Here is a 22,436-nt window from a genome sequence, read left to right as displayed (position 1 = left end):
TTCGTTTTCCATGCTGTCATAATTGTTTTTCTTTTATATGCGTGTTTTGTGTTTCCCACCACATTACACCTGGCGTAGAGGCAGTAATAGCTATATTGTGTGATGTCCGTCACTGCTTGGGTTGGCTGCAGTGGTATTTGCTAATATGTGTAGAGGAACGGGGACCGAGGACTTCCTAACACCACACACAAGAATTGATAGTAAATAAAACATTATCGACACCGTTTCTCCTGTCTGCTTCTTTCTTTATTCTGTGCATCAGTACAAAAAGCGTGTTGTTTGTTTATATATTTGACTCATTTATATTGAGGCTTTGTAAATTGTATAAAAATGTAAACTGGACCAATGAAAAGGAATGTTTTCTATCATTTGGCCTTCTTCTTACCACTTATAGCACCATTATATTATATTTACGATGTACCCTTGTACAGATCAGGCAACAAGAGTTAAACTATGCTGTTATTAGACAGGAAGAAGTTATTGCAATCAGCAGACTTGGAATGATATGTTTTTTAAAATAGAACTTTGGGCCGGCATTGCGTCCATACTACTCGCACAGAGATTTTCCAGTTCGGATGTTTAGCGCGCAGGTTCTGCCCAGGTTTACGCCTTGAAGCAGGAGGTCGGTGAATTTGTCAAGTCCTACGCAGGTTGTTAGGGGAGCCAGGAACCCATATAGGCCACCTAAGAACATACTGAGAGGCCAAGCCACGAAGAGGAGGACCACAAGCCAAAATATACTCCAGCAGATACATGTACAGGTGGCCATATTTGATCTAAAGAAGAAGAATAAAATTAGAGTATTAATAGAAGTATAAAACAAATCTGTACTTACAGAACTATAACTTCCCATGATTTGTAATATTATATTTACTTGTCCATTACATTTAATATTATATGCTTATATTCCCAATGCTCTATAATTATGGATCTACCTTGGATCCCTGTCAATCATTGTTAGAAACTCTGTACTTCTAGCATCAAACATCGCTTGTAAAACAACAGTGGGGGAGATTTATCAAAGTGTCCTATTGTGAAAATGGTTGCAAAGTACTAAAAGTGGAGCAGTGATGATGGAAATGAGAAGAATCAGCAGATACAATCCATTGGAGTCCCCTCCGATGGATTATACATGTATGTAACAGTTTCAGAACATGACGCTTCGATTTCCCCCAATGTGTCTGCTTCTTCACCTCTAGTGCTATTTGTGCCCTGACTGTGCCCGGCATGAGCAGGATTGTGATTATTATTTATATAGCGCCAGCAAATTCCGTAGCGCTGTACAATGGGGTATCAGTTGATTAAAGGAAGAGCCATCACTTTGAAACTGCACTGTTGAATAAAACACGGAAAATCACTTATAACGTGTGTTAACTTTTTTAATGCATATACCACAACATCGGCCTCCCGAGAAGCAGGAGAAAGGTAAAGGGGGTTGGCCAGTGACACAATTGTGTTACTAGTTCTTTCCAATGGGGCATTATAGCCCTTAGGAAAGGGGGGTGAGTCTGCATCAAGCTGCCTGCCAATCAAGCAGGCCAGCCCAATGGGTAGAGTCTTAGAGACCAAGCAGGGTGCACTATTTCTGTGCTTTCTGCAGGGTTCTAGAGCCCTGGGTTCTCCCCAAAATCAGGACACCAGGAAACAAAGTTGGCGCGTCGGGACAGGATCCAAAATCAGGACTGTCCCACCAAAATCAGGACTGTCCCACCAAAATTGGGATGATTGGGAAGCATGTTTAATGTGAACCTTTTCCTATTAAATGTATATGAAAGATTTAGCAAATTATATCACAGTCCAGGCACAGCCCGGGAACACATTGCAAATGAGGAAGATAAATAGAACATTTTATTTCTTCTCTTCTCTAAATGTTTTTCTCTCTACTGACTTAATGCCTAGTAGTTGCCTTGACCCACCATTTCTACTCTGTGCGGTAATGAGAGCAACTCAAACCTGGCTAGTCCAGTCCAAGAATGTGCTGTATAACCTACCACTGAAAAGGTTGTTACTCTGATAACTATTTACCCTTGTGAAAAGATAAGATTGTTGACTGTGTTGAGTAAAGAAGAATGTGATGGTATGGCGTGATTAAGATGTGGTAAACATGGGGGTCTGTGTGATGGATATGGAGGTTATTTAAAGGGACACTCCAGGCACTATAACCATTTTGTCACATTGGATTAGTTATGCTGCCAGGAGTCCCACGGCATTGTCCCTCTATTCTATGTTCAACCATTTTCAAGGAAACGGGGTATACAACTGGCATGATTGTTGCTATAGTAACAACTTGAAATAAAGGTTTGTTTATTAATTCAGTTTTCAGGTGATCTATAGACACAGGTCTTATTTAGTGTTATTTCTTTAAAACATAAGACAAAGTAGGGACTATTTTGTCTTATGTATATTTCCTACGCCTGACCAGCTATGACCAGCGGAGGAACAAAGTGTTCTCCATTTCCTGTGGTCAGAGCAGTTCTCCCACATTTCTCACCTTTTCTCCGTGATCTCGCGATGCTTCCTGTCAGTATTTCCAAACGTGCTGTCACTTAGACAGAACGCCGGCGAAACTACCGAATTTCGTTCTAACAGAATGAGAACAGTTTGTTCATTCATGTTAGGAATACAAAAATTACTTAGTATTAGTAATTAATCTGCTCCTACTCGCTATATTGCGAGTAGGGGCAATAAATGGCCCCATCATGGGGCATCTCTTAACTAGCCTGGGCGGGACATAGTGTCGCCCCCACCCATGAGCAGCGGGTGGGGGCCCTAAATTACAATAAGGGTGGGCGGACCTATTGTCCTCCCCCCCGTGGCACCCACCCATGGGCGACAGGTGGGGCTAAGTGTAAAAATACCCCCCCAAGGTTACTAAGGGTCCCCAAAACCCTAGTCACCCCCCCCCCCCCACCCAAATAAAATTAAATAAAGCCCTACCTATCCCCCTCACCCTGAAAATAGTGAGGGGGGAGACAATAAAACTAAATACCTGTAAATAAAAAAAATAAAAAACTTACCATTTGATGTCTTCTTTTTTTCTAAAACCTTCTTTTATCAACCCCCAAAAAAGGCCAAATAACAAAAAACATAATACCCGCCGAACTTCTAAAATAAAAAAAAACTCAAACACTAAAAAATATTCCATCTTCACCCAGGGAAGGCACCACGCAGACTGAGCTCCACAGGGCGGGGAAAGGCTTATAAAGCCTTCCCATGCCCTGCAATTTGACTTCCTGACAGGCAAGTCTCTACATTTACCTGTTACAGCACTCTGATTGGTTGGCTTGGAATTCAACCAATCAGAATGCTCTGAGTCATTTTACACAGCGTGGGAAAGTTCTTAGGAATTTTCCTATGTTGTGTAATTTGACTCATAACACTGTGACAGTCTGCTCACTGTTTAGTAGACATGCCCCTACTCACAGCATAGCGAGTAGGGGCATTCGGGAGATTTCAATCACCCTTATGCTAATGTGGGGGTCATATTGACCCCCATAGAGTGAGGGAGGACAGGAGGGGCTTAGGAAGTGGTGGGGAGCACAGCTCCCTGCCGCTTCTATCTTTACATATTACAAGGAGAGAGTCGTGCGCCAGTAGCTCCCTGCTTGTAATAAACTGAACAGACGAGCACCAATATTCAGTGTTTGTTTGTTCTATTCATTCATTCATGAATAGACAAAATTCCCATCCAATTTTTGGACAATAGCGAATGCCCAAGTGTTTAACTGGGCGTCCGCTGCAATTTCCTGGCACTATCTAGTGTGGGCATATAGGGGTGACTAGGGGGGAAATTAGATGTAGTGGAGTCGGGAGGGGGGTTAAAATAAACAAACAGATGCAGCCATGACAGTGCTGCTTTAAATAGACATATGACAATTACAAGAAAACTTACAGGAATGATAGGTTGAAGAGGACCCTGCTCAAACGAGCTTACATTCTATGGAATTTATAGTTAAATCCCCCCTCTCATAATATTGTAAAGCGCTACAGAATCTGTTGGCGCTATATAAATGTCAATAATAATAATAATAATAATGACAATGAAAAATTCTGGTAGAATAATAATGTCAATGTCTAAGAATTGAAACCTGAGTAATTAACACTCTCTTCTTTTAAAAAGATGGCCATTGCAAGTTAGCCCATCACCAGTGGTGTAGTACGTGTTGCAGCCATGCCCATTTCTTGGTCATTATAATGAGACCGTGCGTTTAAAAAAAAATCACAACAATAAAAAAAAAAGAACTACTTTTGTTTGCTGCAAATGAGAAGCTATTCAGGAGAAAGCTGATAATTATCTACCTGTCATCATCCCTCCATTGTTTTCAGAGGCTTGTGCCATGAAATCTTGATGATTTCAGCCAATCCAATGCTTCCTCATAGGGAAGCATTGGGAGGCTATTACAGTACAGTAAAATGCCACGCTGCATCAATCCGTATCACATTATAGAGATGCATTGAATCAATGCATCTCTATAGCGTTCAACTGAACGCCAGTGCAGCACTGGATTAGGAAGCACCTTTAGTGGCCGTCTGATTGACTGCCATCAGAGGTGTTACAAGGCACCAATGTAAACACTGCCTTTTCTCTGAAGGGACAGGCTATAGACACCAGAACCACTACATTAAGCCATAGTGGTTCTAATGACTATAGTGTCCCTTTAAGGTCAAAATAACCAAGCTATAAAAATTATCTTAAGTCAGATCGGTTACAATGGCCTTAAAATTCACTTTGAATTCTCACTTGAGTGAATAAGTCTGTATGTATATTTAAAAAAAAAAAAAAAAAAAGCTGAGAAGCATGTCTAATGAAGGACAATGCCTATATGGGAGCGGTGAGGGAGCGGTGATGTCAGCAAATCCGTGTCAATGTGACCTTGGGGAGCAAACACAAGATAAGGTTACCAGGGAACGAGGGAAGTCTCTTACAGTGTGAAAGCAGTCAGTACTCTTTCTAACGTCCCAAGACACAACTGACCATGTGCATGTGTGTGGTCCTGTGATTTAGCAATCTCACCACAACAACAGTTTCATGAAACTGTTTAAATGCTGTTTGACAAAAATTGAGAGATCTCCTAGCACAGAAAAAGGGTAGTTGGAGGGCACACTTGGAACATGTATTTCTCCGTAGTGTAGCCTTAAAGACTAAAATATATACAAAATACAGTTAACCGAACAGCACACGCACACAAAAAGATCTCCTAATAACCTAAGCCCCCCAAACCCTCACCTCTGCTATAGATATGATGATATAAAAGTTCCCAGCAATATTTTCTGTATAAAATGTAAAAAATATTTGTATATTTGCATGTCTGTGCAATGGGAGGATGCGGACACTAGGGTAAACTAGGATTCTGCTCTGACAAATTGCCTTTAATCCCTTTCTGGTGCCAATTAATTGAAAGCACTAAGTACGTATGCATTCTCCTACATCAGTCCTCAAACCATATCACTAAATACGTAAACAAATATTTTGAACAGATGGTAAGTAAGTGGAATTTCTCAGTATGATGTCCCAAGTTGGGTGGGCTTGGGGTGTCGGTAAATCCCATGCATTTTCATAAATCATTATGTTATTGTTATTATGTGTGTATAAGATTTCTGTAAGTGTATAATTGTTTAAAGTCCAAGGCAATAGAAACATAGACATGTGACGGCAGATAAGAACCATTCGGCCCATCTAGTCTGCCCAATTTTCTAAATACTTTCATTAGTCTCTGGCCTTATCTTATAGTTAGGATAGCCTTATGCCTATTCCACGCATGCTTAAACTCCTTTACTGTGTTAACCTCCACCACTTCAGCTGAAAAGCTATTCCATGCATCCACTACACTCTCAGTAAAGTAAAATTTCCTGATATTATTTTTAAACCTTTGTCCCTCTAATTTAAGACTATGTCCTCTTGTTGTGGTAGATTTTCTTATTTTAATATAGTCTCCTCCTTTACTGTGTTGATTCCCTTTATGTATTTAAATGTTTCTATCATATCCCCCCTGTCTCGTCTTTCCTCCAAGCTATACATGTTAAGATCCTTTGACCTTTCCTGGTAAGTTTTATCCTGCAATCCATGAACCAGTTTAGTAGCCCTTCCCTGAACTCTCTCTAAGGTATCAATATCCTTCTGAAGATATGGTCTCCAGTACTGCGTACAATACTCCAAGTGAGGTCTCACCAGTGTTCTGTACAATGGCATGAGCACTTCCCTCTTTCTACTGCTAATACCTCTCCCTATACAACCAAGCATTCTGATGCATTGACTTCTATTTTTTTGTTTGTATAGCTCCAACACATTCCATAGAGCTGAACGTTTTTGTTTGTACATCGCCATTATTATAGGACAGTAATTGCAGATGACTAATTTAACGGCATCATAATAAAATCTGATGGTATTTATTATCTCAGGTATTTTAACGCAGCTCTAGAAGTACTGAATGAGTAAATCGTTATCTTCGTAATGGGTGTAACTGCTCTGTTCTGTTTTGCTTTTGCTATGCAGTAGTGATCTTCTGATCTCTGTAAAGCGAGAATATTATTTTCAAAGGAAATGTAGGTTTCATACCTTGCCCATAATTGTCTATTTTTGAGGTATTCAAACCATTCAGCACAAGGGAGAATTAATCCCCGAAATATTTTCATAAATTCCATTCACATTCTCTTCAAAACAATTTCACTCTTTGATCATTTGAAATGTCGGAATGTCGGAGTTGTTTACTGAAGTTAATCTTGCGACTAACTCAACATGAATTTCAAGTTTAAAGTGATGTAATGAGAGATTTTACTTACCTCCAACTAGCACCGAATACACTAAATACTTCATGTATCACAGAAATACTTGTTGTATTCAATGTTAAATATCAACAACGTAGGCGAGCTGCGTTGTTGTTTTCTTTATCTAACTCACACCTGCAGTCCATCTTCTGCTCCTCCTCCTGTCTTCGGTGGTTTGCCCTGATTAGGGACGCTTCCCCAAGCAGAGTACGTTTCCTGTGTGATGCCGATATACACTCACTTTTTTGCCAGCATGCTGGAGTCTACATGTTGGCTAGAGAGTTACCATAGCAACTGCAGTGCATGTGCTGTGGTTGCTATGCTTGGGAGAGTAGAAGGACCACCTCTGGGGGGTCTTGTCTGCCCTCCCTAGTCAGCTAAATTGTCGGCATGGAGTCAATGCCACAGATTTGACTGAGAGGTGGAAGAAATACCTATTTCTTTAAATATTTTTTCTCGCAATCAAGCACAATATATAGATAAAATGGTGTGTTCTTCCAAAAGAGCATAAGTAGGGTGGGGCCTCACAGATACCCTTCAAGGACAAAACAGGTGAATTCGAAGCATAGCTAACTGGGCGCGGATTATTCCAGTTTGGCCTATTTTTGGGTAAAATCAGAAATTCACTGTGAATTCCAGACAAATCTGACTTTAGTAAAATGCCATGTGTATGTTATGTACATTAATCTTTCTATGGTAGAACACCTTGTATTGAATCACTTGGGTAGAAAGAGGCGCAGTACCTGTGTATTCTTGTGTACCTGTGTTGCTTTGCTCACTTTACGTTCGTGGATAGGATATGCAATGACATCAATCTTTGGTTGTGTAGTGATCTTTTATAAGGCGGTAAGGAAAGTTCACTCTATACACCACCTTGCGATATTTCCAGATGGCTCTTCTGGGTATCTATGACTCTAAATTCTACAAATATTTCAATTATTGCAATGGAGTTACACCATTTCCACCGTGTGTGTCTAATGAGATTGCACACCACATATTTTACTGTTAAGATGGTCTGATACAATATCTCTTTAACTCACTGTGTGCCAACAACGCATTGCTCGGTTACTGTCTCTGGGAGATGGAACTTAAAAGACAAGCGATAACACCCTAATTAAAAGACCCCTACTATATATATATATATAACTGAATTATTAAGCTTTTTTTTTTTTTTATTGTTTAATGTTTTGTATTATGTACTATGCATTTATAAGAGAAATATAATAATAGAAAATATAAATAAAACATGATGATAATGGTATATCCATAAATAAGTAATAAAACATATACCATTCTGATATATTTAAAAAAAAAAAGTTAGGAAGTACAGTTTAATGTTTAAGGTAAATGCCAGCGTGCGCCTGTCTGCTATGTACTTGGAACAGAGCGATCCCCATCTGGTGAACTTTGCAATTTTTATCCCTTTAAAACCCTTCATAAATCACTTTGGAGTGTTCGCTGATGACATTATTAATAAACGTCAGTCTTTGCGTAATTGAACGACTTTGTATTAGCTTGGACATTTTTATACAGTTAAATAGTGATTTTTAGACATTAGTGCCTTTTTTGGTGGTTTGGGGAATCAGGACTGCGTACATACATGTGAAATGTATGCCAATTAGCAGTAAGTCCTGCCAAGTAAGTATAAACATTGGCGATAATGACACATGTACATTTCAAACAGCATAACGCCAAGAGTTATTGTCAAGTTGTTCTGCGCAGTTATGCTTTGCACGACAGGTTTGGTTTATCACCATTTTGCCAAATATTCGTTCTCCTTACTTACAAAGTCGTGAGCCTTACAGTCTGCACACTTACCTTTATTATAACGAGGGGTTTTGAGAAGTTACTAGCATGGAGTTGTTTATTCATCAAACCGCTCCGTGCTAGTACCCTCTCAAAAACCTTTTGATTATAATAATTTTTTCATCAAGTTTTCAAAGGAAATAGATTTGTTTTTAAATAATTTGTATGTAAAAATACACACACTGCACTCATACACACACTGCACTCATACACACACTGCACTCATACACACACTGCACTCATATACACGCACTGCACTCCATTCATTATATACACACTGCATACACACACAGCATTCATATACACACTGCATTCATACACACACACACTGCATTCATTATATACACACACTGTAAATAAATATTAAATTAATATAATTTTTTTAGGATCTAATTTTATTTAGAAATGTACCAGTAGCTGCTGCATTTTCCACCCTAGTCTTATACTCGAGTCAATAAGTTTGCCCAGTTTTTTGGGGTAAAATTAGGGGCCTCGGCTTATATTCGGGTCGGCTTATACTCGAGTATATACGGTAAATAAATAAACATGCTTACCTTTACTATATTATGATACCTTTACTATATTATTATTATTTTATTATTTATATAGCACCAGCAAACTGCTTAGCGCTGTACAATGGGGTGATAGAGTCTTCCAGCCATATACATAGCCTTGGGTTGGACAGTGTTTTAAAACTGGCAGTTAGTTTCTATGGTCTTCCTTGATTCACACCCAGTACCGAAGCAAGGAAGACCATAGAGACTAACTGTCAGTTTTCCATAACTGTCGGATCCAACGTTCATGTATTTGGCTGAAGGATCCTGTAATATACTTAAGACAGGGATGTGTTGATTAAAGGATTGTTATATTAAAAAAAAAATAGTTTTGAGGTGACAGTTATCCTTTAAATTGGGAATTGTGGAGAATTTACAAGATATTTTGGAATGGCATTTGTAATTTTCTCAGCGAATGCAATGCAGGTGGATACACACAAGGATCAGTTCACCTTTGCATTAGACCAAAAGCTCCTAAAGAAACACTCCAAGTGCCATAATCCACTATAGCTATCTCACGGTAAGATGTCAAAGTGTTTTAACATGGTTTGAGAACATACTTGGGTCCAATTGGGTGTTTGAGCTCCATCAACTGCTTCCGTTCTTCACCAGCAGGTCTCTGACTCTCTCAGCCAATGAGCATGGCCCTGTATGGTCCTGCTTTACTCTACAGAGTGTTTGAAAACTGGCAGTTAGTCTCTATGATCTTCCCGGATTCACTCACTGCACCAAAGCAAGGAAGACCATAGAGACCAACTGTTTTTTTTCCAGAACGATCTGATCAACATTCATGTATTTGGCTGAAGGATCCTGTCATATACTAAAGGCAGGGATGTGTTTATTAAAGGATTGTTATATTAAAAACTAGTTTTGAGGTGACCGTTGTCTTTTAAATTGGGAATTGTGGAAAATGTACAAAATGGTTGGAGAGCCTACTCATGTCCAGTTAGATGCCTGCGCTGCATCAACTGCTTCTGGTCTTATCCAGCAGGTCTCTGTAGAGTGAAGCACGGCTGATGCAGGACTTTGCTAATTGGCTGAGAATGCTCAGCTCACTTTCTCTCTCAACCAATGAGCATGGCCCTGTGTGGTCCTTCTTAGCTCTATAGAGTAATCCGGCATCTTTTTGGAGTAGACTGAATGTGGTTGATGCAGGTTGGGCACCTGGCAAGAACCGGGTAAGTTGCCAGACTGTGCTAAAATGGTTTGACATGTTACCATGGTGTGGCACCATAACCACTACAGCAATCTGTAGAGGGATCAGCAGTGGTTAGTACCAAAAGTGGTGCAAGGAAGGACAACTGGTGAACCAGCGTCAGGGTCATGGGCACCCAAGGCTCATTGATGCATGTGAGGATCGAATGTTAGCGAGTCTGGTCTGATTGCACAGAAGAGCTACAGTACCTCAAAATGCTGGCTATGATAGAAAGTTGTCAGAACATACAGTGCATTGCAGCTTGCTGTGCATGGAGCTGTGTAGCTGCAGACCAGTCAAGGAGCCCATGATGACCCCTGTCCACTGCCGAAAGCACCTTCAATGGGGATGTGAGTGTCAGACTCATGGAGCAATGGAAGAAGGTTGCCTGGTCTGATGAATCACGTTTTCTTTTAGATCTTGTTGCAGACCACATACACCCCTTTATGTCAATGGTGTTCCCAGATGGCAGTGGCCTCTTTCAACAGGATAATGCACCCTGCCACACTGCAAACATTCTTCAGGAATGGTTTGGGGTACATGAGTTCAAGGTGTTGAATTGGTCTCCAAATCAAATTGAGCATCTGTGGAATGTACTGGAACAACAAATCCGATCCATAAGGGCCCACCTCTCAACTTGCAGGACGTTAAGGATCTGCTGCTAATGTCTTGGTGTCACATACCACAGGCAGGGCCGGCGCTTCCTATAGACAACTTAGACAGTCGCGTAGGGAGCCCCTTAGGAAGGGGCACCGCCAGGAGCGCCGGCCCCCCTCATGCTGCAGGCGCCTGAGCGCTCTTCAGAGAGCCTCAGGTGGCTGCAGCACTACCCGGGCCGGCGCATGCACGAGGGCGCACCGGCCGGGGGCGCAAGATATGAGGGATCAGTAGGAGGGAAGCGCAACGCGCTCCCTCCTGGCAGTCCCTAAGTTGAGCATGGCCGAGCTCCGGTCCGGTCCACGGTACAGGAGCATCCGTTTCCTGTACCCAGCCGGACTGGGACACTGAGTGAGTCAATCCGGCCGGATACAGAAAACAGAAACTCCTGTACCGCATACCGGACCGGAGCTCGGCCACGCTACACAGGGTAGGAGTGAAGTTTGACATGCTTGATCTACATTCATCCACCGGTCAATGAGAACGATGATCACTACATCACTCATTTGTTGCTGCTGCTGCTTCTTCCAAGAGAAAGTCCACTGATGTCTTCATTTGCAGGTAAGTCTACACTTTCCTGGAAAATCATGTCTCAACCACCAGGCCCTTGCAGGACATTCTAAGACTCAAACCTCTAATTCCAGATTATCCTTTCACCCTTATAGATTCTGTTCTCTGCTATCATATTCTGTTGTGTTTCCTCTCTAACATTTCTTGATGTCATTGCTTTTGCAACAATTTATATCCCAGCTAAACTTCTTGACATCCAGGATTTTCGTCGTATTTCCATCCCTTCTCTCAGGGTGAGGAGAACGGGGGAGTTGACACGGATTACGGTTTGATCCAGCACGTAGAACTGTATAGCACGGATGACAAATAAGTAACGTATTACCGGTCCTTAGAATGGCCGGATTTAACGTACATAGAATAGTCAAAAAATACTAGCCGAGGTCAGGGAACACAGAAAGGGACGCAGCGATGAGGAAAGCCAGGAGTCAGGATACCAGAATATAGAGAAGTCAATAAACAAAGCCAAAGTAAAAAAACAGGTAGTGTCAGGATCCCGCGGGCGGCTGCGAGGGGAGGCTGCAGTCCGCTCGCGGCACTCACCCTCCAGCCGTCCGCGGTCCCCTTCCTGGCGTGCGCTCGGCGGGCGGCATCCTCCCAGCCACGGATGCCGCCCGCGTCTTCCTCTGCGTCCCCCAGCGGCAGCATGCATGACGCTGCACGCTGGGAGACCGCCCATTTTAACAAACGCCGGGGTCAGCCACCTGACCCGGCGTTAAAGGCACAGTGCCTCAATTACAGTGGGAGGTTTAGATATCTCCCACGTGTGATTGTTAATTCTAAATGGAAATTATCCAATCAGAATTAACCTATGGATTTAAATACTTACCTTTCCTGTTCCTCTCTGCCCTGTTGTGGTCTTTGCTTGCTAGTATTGCTACTGAACTTGTGTTTCTGGTTACTCTCTGGCTTGTTTATCTGACTTTGTGACTTTCTCCTACCCTTTGACCTCGGCTTGTTTCTCGTTATTCTGTCTTCTGGTTCCCCTTACTCGGCTTGTCTCCTGACTATTCTCTGTGTGCTTAGCCCGGCCACTCTAAGGTCCGGTACTGCACCTTTTCTGTGTGTGTGTTAGCGTGTTTGGTTCCCGGAATCGTGACAGGTAGAAAACTATAAACAGGAACGCGCTTTTGGACAACCACAAGGGAAACCACGACAGGGCACTGAGCAGGATGAGAACTGAATACCCCTCCTCTAGATCTGATAGGCTGTAACTGGCCTTTGACTCCAAAGTCAGTTACCAGGTTTCATTTGCATAATTGCTGCTCAGCATTAGAGACCACTAGGTAAGGGTGGGGATGGAGGAGAGACGACTGGGGGGGAGAACAGAGACCAATAAGGGGGTACAGTACACTAAGGGAGGCAGGGGATGAGAGTAGAGACCACTGAGACCACTGAGAGGGGGAGAGGAGAGATGACTAATGGAAATGAGGAAGGAGAAACCACTGGGGGGGGTGGGGGGGCAGAGGAGAGGAGAGACCACTAATGGCGTGGGGTAGAGGAGAGACCACTAAGGGGCAGGGGAGGAGAGACCACTAAGGGGCAGAGGAGAGCTCTATGGGGGCACAGAGGGGAGGAGAGAGCACTAAGGGATAGGGGGAGCACCAAGGGACCGGGGGGTAAGGTAGAAGAGAGCACTAGGAAACAGGAGTGGAGAGCCCTGAGGGACGGGAGGGGAGAGCACTATGGGAAAGGGGGCAGGGAGATCACTAAGGGACAGGGGGGATTACTAAGGGACAGTGGGGCAGGGGAGAGCTCTAAAGGACAGGAGAGGAGAGCAGTAAGGGACAAGAGGGGAGAGAGGATGAGGAAGGGGGGGAAGAGAAGCTCAAAGGGGTTGGTAGGACTCAGCCCCTATCCTACCCCACAAACTCTCTCTTTCACACTACACACACACAATGCTTCCCTATACATACACAGAAACACACAATGCATTCCTACACACACAGAAACATACAATGCATCCATTACACACAAAGACAATGTATCCCTTACACACACACACACACACAAACTGCTTCTCTTACACACACACAGAAACACAATGCATCTCTTACACACACACACACACAATGCACCCTTTACATACACAGAAACACACCTTGCATCCCTTACACATACAAACACAGATTCACACAATGCATCCCTTAAACACAAACACACACTGCTTTCTATCCCTTACACAAAAACACACTGCATCCACTACACACACACACACACACACACACTGTATCACCTGCACAAACTGGTATCCCTATACACTATATTCCATAAGCACACATTTTAGATCCTCTACACTAACACGTAACACATCCCCTACACACTCCACTCCCTGTAAGTGAACTCATGGGTGGAACATGTAGGTGGACTTATGGGTGGGCCTTATTCACCGTCAGACCCTGGGGCCCAGACCTTGAGCTGTGCAAGGGTCCCAAACAAAATGGAGCTGCTTCATGTTCCCCCAGAACATTGACTTTTGTGACCACAGTTACAAACAGCCTCCAGAGATCCTGTTCTACACCAGACCACTGGAGCCAGACTGCAGCCAGAGCCCATCATCATCCTCATCTGGTTGTAAGTAGGCAATCTAGTATATTGTTCGTGGCACTAATCTCTACTTTACCTCACATTAAAGGGACACTATTGCAGCTTAATGAAGTGGTTCCGGTGTCTATAACCTGTCCCTGCAGGCTTTTTAATGTAAACACAAACTGTGGCCAGCATTGGCGTTTGTTCATATGGCAGATCATTTTGGTGGGGTCGTGTGATGTCACATGGGGGAGGGGTGGCAAATTTCTCATTTGCCTAGGGCGGCAGAAATCCTTGCACCAGCCCTGACCACAGGACATATTCAGAGGTCTTGTGGAGTCCATGCCTTGATACATCAGAGCAGTTTTGGCAGCACTAGGGGGACCTACATGATATTAGGCAGGTGGCTTTAATGATGTGGCTGATCGGTGTAAATGTAAGAGAACACAGGATGTGACGTTTTCCCTTTAACATTAGTGCCTGTCTGCTACCCATTATTGAAAAAATGGAAAATCACATGTAATAAAAAACATGCTTAACGAAAGTATAAGTTTATTATTCAGTCGTTTCAATTACAGATACATGTAATTGCCCAGCTCTGTGGTAGTTCTGCAATGAGATATTTCTCTTGTAAACGGCATTGCACGTGTGATGAGTGTGGTGGCCAGGGGCGGGCTGGGCCGGGGGGCAGGGAGGCAATTGCCCCCCAGGCCGCCCGAAATTCTTTTAGGACCGGCCGCGGCGGGCCGGCCCTTTAAATGCTGCAGCCGCCGAGCGCTCTGTAAAGAGCGCTCAGACGGCTGCAGCTGCTTTTGCCTCCCTCCCCTCCCCTGTAGGTGGCCGAGCTGCACTCCGGTCCGCGGTCCCGGCCGGAGTGATGGGAAGGTGCACACTGAGTGTGCACTTCCTGTCAGTCCGGCCGGGTACAGGAAACAGAAACTCCTGTTCCGCGCGGAGTTTCTGTTTCCTGTACCCGGCCGGACTGACAGGAAGTTGCACACTGAGCACCTTCCTATCACTCCGGCCGGGACCGCGGACCGGAGTGCAGCTCGGCCACCTACAGGGGAGGGGGTAAGAGGGAGGGGAGGGGGTAAGAAGAAGGGGAGGGGGGGTAAGAAGAAGGGGAGGGGGGGGTAAGAAGAAGGGGAGGGGGGGTAAGAAGAAGGGGAGGGGGGGGGTAAGAAGAAGGGGAGGGGGGTAAGAAGAAGGGGAGGGGGGTAAGAAGAAGGGAAGGGGGGGTAAGAAGAAGGGAGGGGGTGGGGGGTAAGAAGAAGGGGAGGGGGGTAAGAAGAAGGGGAGGGGGGGTAAGAAGAAGGGGAGGGGGGGTAAGAAGAAGGGGAGGGGGGGTAAGAAGAAGGGGAGGGGGGGTAAGAAGAAGGGGAGGGGGGTAAGAAGAAGGGGAGGGGGGTAAGAAGAAGGGGGGGGTGGGGGGTAAGAAGAAGGGGGGGTTGGGGGGGTAAAAAGAAGGGGGGGAGGGGAGAGATTAAAAAGAGGGGAGGGAAGAGATTAAAAAGAGGGGAGGGAAGAGAGTAAAAAGAGGGGAGGGGAGAGAGTAAAAAGAGGGGAGGGGAGAGAGTAAAAAGAGGGGAGGGGGGAGAGTAAGAAGAGGGGAGGGGGTGGAGAGTAAGAAGAGGGGAGGGGGGAGAGAGAGTAAGAAGAGGGGAGGGGGGAGAGAGAGTAAGAAGAGGGGAGGGGGGGAGAGTAAGAAGAGGGGAGGGGGGAGAGTAAGAAGAGGGGAGGGGGGGGAGAGTAAGAAGAGGGGAGGGGGGAGAGTAAGAAGAGGGGGGGAGAGTAAGAAGAGGGGGGGAGAGTAAGAAGAGGGGAGGGGGGAGAGTAAGAAGAGGGGAGGGGGGAGAGTAAGAAGAGGGGAGGGGGGAGAGTAAGAAGAGGGGAGGGGGGAGAGTAAGAAGAGGGGAGGGGGTGGATAGTAAGAAGAGGGGAGGGGGTGGATAGTAAGAAGAGGGGAGGGGGTGGATAGTAAGAAGAGGGGAGGGGGAGAGTAAAAAGAGGGGAGGAGGGAGAGTAAGAAGAGGGGGGGAGTAAGAAGAGGGGAGGGGGGAGAGTAAGAAGAGGGGAGGGGGGAGAGTAAGAAGAGGGGAGGGGGGGGAGAGTAAGAAGAGGGAAGAGAGGGAATAAGAAGAGGGAAGAGAGGGAAGAGAGGGAGTAAGAAGAGGGGAGGGGGGATAATAAGAGGGGGAAGTAAGAAGGAGGGGAGATAAGAAAAAGAGGGGGGTAAGAAGAAGAAGGGGGGAGTAAGAACAAGAGTGGGGAGTAATTAGAAGAAGGGGGTAAGAAGAAGAGGGGGGAGTGAGAAGAAGAGGGTGGAGTAAGAAGAAGGGTGGTAAGAAGAAGAAGGGGGGTAAGAAGAAGAAGGAAGGGGTAAGAAGAAGTAGGAGGGTTAAGAAGAAGAAGGGGGGTAAGAAGAAGGGGGGAGTAATAAGAAGAAGGGGGTAAGAAGAACAAGGGGGGGGAGTAAGAAGAACACAGGGAGGAGGGGGTAAGAAGAACACGGGGGGTGAGAACACACAGAGGGAGGGTATACATACACAGAAACACACAATGCACCCCTATACATACACAGAAACAGAACATGCTTCCCTTACACACAGAGAAACACACAATGCATCCATTACACACACACACACACACACAATGCAACCCTTACACACAAAGACAATGCATCATTTGCACACATACACAGAAACATACAATGCAAACCCTTACACACACATGCAAACACACACACACTGTTTCTTACATACACACAGAAACACAATGCATCTCTTACACTCAATGCACACACATACAGACACACCTTGCATCCCTTATGCATACAAACACAGATTCACACAATGCATCCCTCACACACAACCAGAAACACATAATACATCCCTTATACACAAATACACACTGCTTCCACTACACACAAACACACTGCATCACCTGCACAAACTGGTATCCCTATACACTACATACCATAAGCACACATATGAGATAACACATAACACATCCCCTACACACTCCCTGTGAGCGAGCTCATGGGTGGGTGGAACATATAAGTGGACTTATGAGTGGGCCTTATGGGCATACTCACCGTCAGGCACTGGGGCCCAGACCTTGAGCTGTGTAAGAGGCCCCCAAAAAATGGAGCTGCTTCCAATTCTCCCAGAACGTTGAATTTTGTGACCACAGTTGCAAACAGCCTCCAGAGGTCCTGTTCTACACCAGACCAGTGGAGCCAAAACTGGAGCCAAACTGCAGCCCATCATTATCCTCATCTAATTGTAAGTAGGCAATCTAGTATATTATTAGTGACACTAATCTATAATTTACCTCAAATTAAAGGGACACTATAGCTTAATGAAGTGGTTCTGGTGTCTATAGCTGGTCCCTGCAGGCTTTTTAATGTAAACACACACTGTGTGCAGCACTGGCGTTCATATGGCAGATCATATGGGTGGGGCATTGTGATGTCACATGGGGGGGGGCGGCAAATTTATATTTTGTCTAGGGCGGCAAAAATCCTTGCACCGGCTCTGATCCTGGGCAGGTGCACCAGTCTACTGGTGACCCACAGGAGGGGAGTGCACTGATTGCACTGCACTCTCCTCCTGCCCAGACCCGTCTTGACCGCAGTGCAAGTGCCCTCTGCCCCTAATTTACAGTGGCTCACACTCAAAACAAGCAGTGCCTAGAGCCCTTTGCAGAGACGGAAACAAAGAGGTTCTGCGGCAGCTGGCCATCCTGCAAGCATTACATTAAACAGCTGTTCCCCATGCAGCCACAGATGGCGTTGTGCTGGGAGACTGTGATTACTCTTCACTTCCTCCCAGCCTACAGAGCAGCGCATGGGGGAGAGAGGAGGAGGCATGATTTAATCTTGAATAAATCCTCTAAGCAAACCTTTATAAATTTGGGGGGATCAGCTCTGTTTCCACAGTTTATTGGTGTTTACTCTCATCTCTGTATTAATATTGAGGGATGTCTAAGTAGTAACATCAGTGTGTGTCAGCAGGGCCAGCCGTTAGGGTGGGCAAGCTGTGCGGTCACGCAGGGTGCCATGACAACAGAGGCGCCCGGCGGCCAACACAGCTCACAAGTTGGGTACACCAGCATATTTAATTTAAACGATTCGCTGGTGGTCCACTGGTGCGCACCAGCAGTAGGTGCAGTCAGATCATATCCTCTCCCTCGTGGTTCCGGCGCTCAGTTAGTGAGTCAGAGCACAGGCTCAGAGATTCTCAGCCTGTGCTCTGCCAACATTGAAAGTCAGAGCCGTGAAGGAGCGGGTATGGCAAAGAGCTACTGATTAGCATAACATCAATATCCGTTATAAAACCAGAAAAAGGTGGGCATGGATGGTGAACTGATTTGGTGGCGCAATGGGCCACTTGACTGGTTTTGCCCCCCAGGCCTAAGGCTGACAGCCCTCCCCTGGTGGTGGCTACTGATCCTCCTGGCCGTTTGGGACCAACGCAGGTGCCCCCAGGTAGAAAATAGTATTTGAACATATAGAGATGGCCAGTACAGATCTAGGCTCCTTTCTTTTCTGTGGGTTAGATAGCTCACAGTCACCCCCTATAGTGTCTTACTGCTGTGCTTTGCCAGCTGATAGTTGTCCTATGTTTCAGTGCCCCCTTCTGTCCCCAACCACCCCTTTCACTACTACCAAACTATAAATCCCAGCAAGTTCAGCCAGCCTTCCACTAGGTTTGGAGCTGAAAGCAGATGTTACTTCGATAGAAATAATTTCAACCTCAAATAATAGAAACATTTTTGTTTTGTTTTATATGTACTTTGTGTGTTGTACTTTAATTTATGGAAAGGCCCAAAAACTCCACCACTTGTTTGTCTCTTGCTTCACTGCAATGGTTAACAAAGGAATAGATTCCTTCCTTTCGAACTGCGAATGCACTTTGTGACAATGTTTAACTTCTCATAAACCAGTGACAGACAATGTCGAATGTCAGTAGTAATAAATAGCCGGTTATGCCTTGTGCTTTTCTCAGGGTGTGTCACTGTGGGGGAGTCCTGGAATGTATAAACCCAAAATATCCCAAACTGTGTGCGACATAGAAGTCAGCAGTGGCTACAGGTTGCCCATGAAAGGAGAGGTGATAACAGACTTGGCAATGGAAACCCTTTAACATTTCTTTTATGAATTGTGCAAAATGTTGGTGTCATTATTTGTTTGTTTCTTTAGGTAACCCCGAAGTATCACATTGTTCTGCAAGAAACCCGATCAACCAGTTTTAAAAAAAACATTAGAAATGTTTATTCAAGTCACAAAAAAATTAGGCAATTGCGATTTTTAAGCCAAAAATTGCTAGACTGGGAAAAATAAATCTCTAGCTATTTTTCCAGTTAAGCTACTTTGATTCAAAGTTTAGAATTCTGTTTTCCACAGTTCCTTATATTTTGGGATGAGATCCCAGGGTGTCTCAGGGACCCAATGGTAAATAGGTAACCAGTAATCCCCCCCATCTGATAGTTGGCAAGAGTTTTTTGTTTGTTATATAATAAAATAATAAATGCATGCTCTATAATATAATAAAAAAAGGTGCACTGTGACTGGTATAAATTATAGTATTTAAATGTTGATAGGAATTTGGGATAATACGCAGGTAACCCTATTTTTTTGCCTTTGTTCTGTGTATTTGGGCTGATGTGCACTGGAGCAATTGCTGCTGCCCAGGAGTAGTGGGAGTTTGAGTGCAGGGCTTTATTTTGTGTGTTGGTATTTGAGGTTTATTTGGGGGTTTTATGGTTAAATTCGGTGCTGGAGACTACAAGCATGGGGAGTCAGTGTCCGTGAGACAAATACTTACCCCCTGATATATGGGTTCCCTTTCCTCCCAGGGGCAGTTGTACAGTTACAGATATGTCATGTATAGGGCATTGCACAGCCTGGGGATACGGGTTTCCTCCTGGCAAATTCTGACAGCTACAAATGTCCCCATGTAGAGATGAGCCTTTGAGCACACAGGGATTGCCCTAGGTGTCCAGGGTCTTTTCTTTCCCAAGGTTTAGCCCACAGCCGGTTCCTCTAGTGGCTTGCTAATAGTTATGGTGGTCAGTAATCCGTATTTCACTCCTATTTCACTCCTGACTGTATATTCCTTTTACTGGACAAACTGTTACTGGACCATGGGAGTAACCCCGTAACCCTTTGCATTCCGTAATTGTGGAGAGGAAGTCTTTAACGTCTTAAATGTAAATTTATGCCTGTGGGTCATCCACCTCTGGGTTCCCAAACTTTTACATTTTGTCACAGAAGATATTCCAATAAATTAATAAAATGGCAGTTGTTTTTAGTTACACCACATGTTTTTTGGCTGCGTTACTTTGGCTTTTATAAGATTGAACATATCCCTCTATTGGTTTTTGAGTGTGGCATTATTTAAACTTTTTTTTTTTTTAGACATTATTATTATTATTTTTTATTCTGTGCGTTTTTTATTTTTTATTACATTACATTACAGACATACCCTGCCAAACAAATAAGATCATTTGTGATATTCCTATAACGTTTTACTCACTATTGATTTTATGTTTATATTTGTGGCTGCACCCTTTCTGTACGTTATTTTGTTCCTGACATATACTTGTGTTTTATAGTAAAGTGCTGATATGAATGACCAGTTATTGTTTAAAGTAGAACCCAATGTTATCTCTTATCCAGCTATCGTTTACACAGAACATGTAGCCTGTGGCAAAGTAAACCTAATAGAATCTGGGTAACTAGTAACTACACAGTGAATTAGCCATGGGCTTGCTGCACAACAGTCAACATTTCCGTCTGTTAGTCACACCAAGGTATACATTGATGCCTTTACTCCATTTATTAAACATATATCGACTGTGAGGCTATGGGAGTTTGTGTGTAATCAATAAACTTATATTGGAATAACATTTTACACTTTGCATGAAATTGTTCAGTGTAGGAGTGTAAGTAGCATGTGATGTTAATTTGCATCCTACGTTTTATCCTTTCATTTAATGGCATGACTCCCAACACAGGGATGGGCAATGGTAGACACTTTCACGGCCCCCCCCTCCACCCCACCCCCCGCTGCTGGAGGACTACAGCTCCCATCATACTTTATCAACTTTAAGACTGAGATGACATTTTGAGAGTTTGTTTCACAAAATCCTCAGATCTAACTTGTGGCCACCTCTGTGTACAGAATAGGGGGTTCCTCTACCACATGATCAGACCCATTGTACAGCGCTACGGAATCTCATGGCGCTATATAAATAATAAAATAATAATAATAATGTACATAAAACATCCGCCTGCCTTTTCACAGATGGTATTAAGAGGTCTTTATAAACTGTGATAGCAACAAAAATAAATAAATAATTGAAAGTAGTAATAAGGGGCATCGAAGCACCCTATTGTTGTATTGTGTGAAATCTCTAATGTATTAGATGATACCGAGAGCAAAGTGTGTGTGTGTGTGTGTGTGTATATATATAAAAGGAGATTGTTCAGGGAAAGCAGAAACAAGCACCAATGTATGCACAGATCAGTTCCAGATGTTACTTACACGTTATTCTCTCTTCTTCTGTGATTTTTAACTGTTCACGTGTAAAGTAGCAAGCAGGAAAATGCACAGACGTCCGAGTTGCTTCCCCAGGGTTTGATGTTAAGAATGAGATATTGTCAGAAATGATCTCTGTTTAAGCCCAGAATCGGTTTCACGTGCACTTCCTTCCCTTGTCTTGCAAAATGTTCTTCTGTGAGTGTTTGCAATGCTTTTCCTCTTTTGGCTGAGCTCCAGAGCAGTGAGTGTGACCAGTTAGTTTGTAACTCCTACTGAATGCACATGAATCACCGACATGCCATTGGACACATTGACTGGTGACAGTTTGTTTTGTTTAACAGTTGTGTTTGCATGTAGACAAGGATTTTATAGAACTTCTGTTAAAGAATGAAGTTTTGTTTCTCAAAACTGGTTTAACGTTTGATTTAAGAAAAAAAGAAACTCCAAACAAAGTAGTCTGACCGTCGTAAACAGAGAAAACCAAATATAATTTACATTTAGTCTTTATTTATGGAATTAGCAGATGGAGCAAAATAAGTGGTCCAAAAATTCTCAATATCTTATTATTTGGGGTTGCTATTATTGAAAACACTTGTACTACTCATCAGATATTCAAATAAATATCCATCTTATACATTTCCAGTGGTGACTGCTTCATCTACATCAAGCATGTTAAACGCAAAGTCTAGCACGGGCCAAATAAACAAGGTTTAAGTTTATGTGGGCCGCAAAAAAAAAAAAAATACTTACATTTTCATAGAAACTTAGGTTTATTTTGAAAAGTACAGTATAAAAAAAAACAGCACCCCTCTCTAC

At 43.7% G+C, this 22,436-nt stretch overlaps 1 long non-coding RNA gene across 1 annotated transcript; it reads right to left on the bottom strand.

Annotated features, from left to right (window-relative positions):
- Nucleotides 1-224: 224 nt before the first annotated feature.
- LOC134583155 (uncharacterized) lies at nucleotides 225-21,874 on the bottom strand. The gene is made up of 2 exons (XR_010086306.1): nucleotides 21,624-21,874; nucleotides 225-776 (listed from the first exon to the last, which is right to left on the bottom strand). It is a non-coding gene; the product is annotated as an uncharacterized LOC134583155 (long non-coding RNA).
- Between the last annotated feature and the right edge of the window lie 562 nt (nucleotides 21,875-22,436).

This window comes from Pelobates fuscus, chromosome 13 (genome assembly GCF_036172605.1).
Source record: "Pelobates fuscus isolate aPelFus1 chromosome 13, aPelFus1.pri, whole genome shotgun sequence".
NCBI lineage: Eukaryota > Metazoa > Chordata > Amphibia > Anura > Pelobatidae > Pelobates > Pelobates fuscus.
Note: the sequence above shows the minus strand (reverse complement) of the source record. Positions and strands in the feature narration are given on the sequence as shown.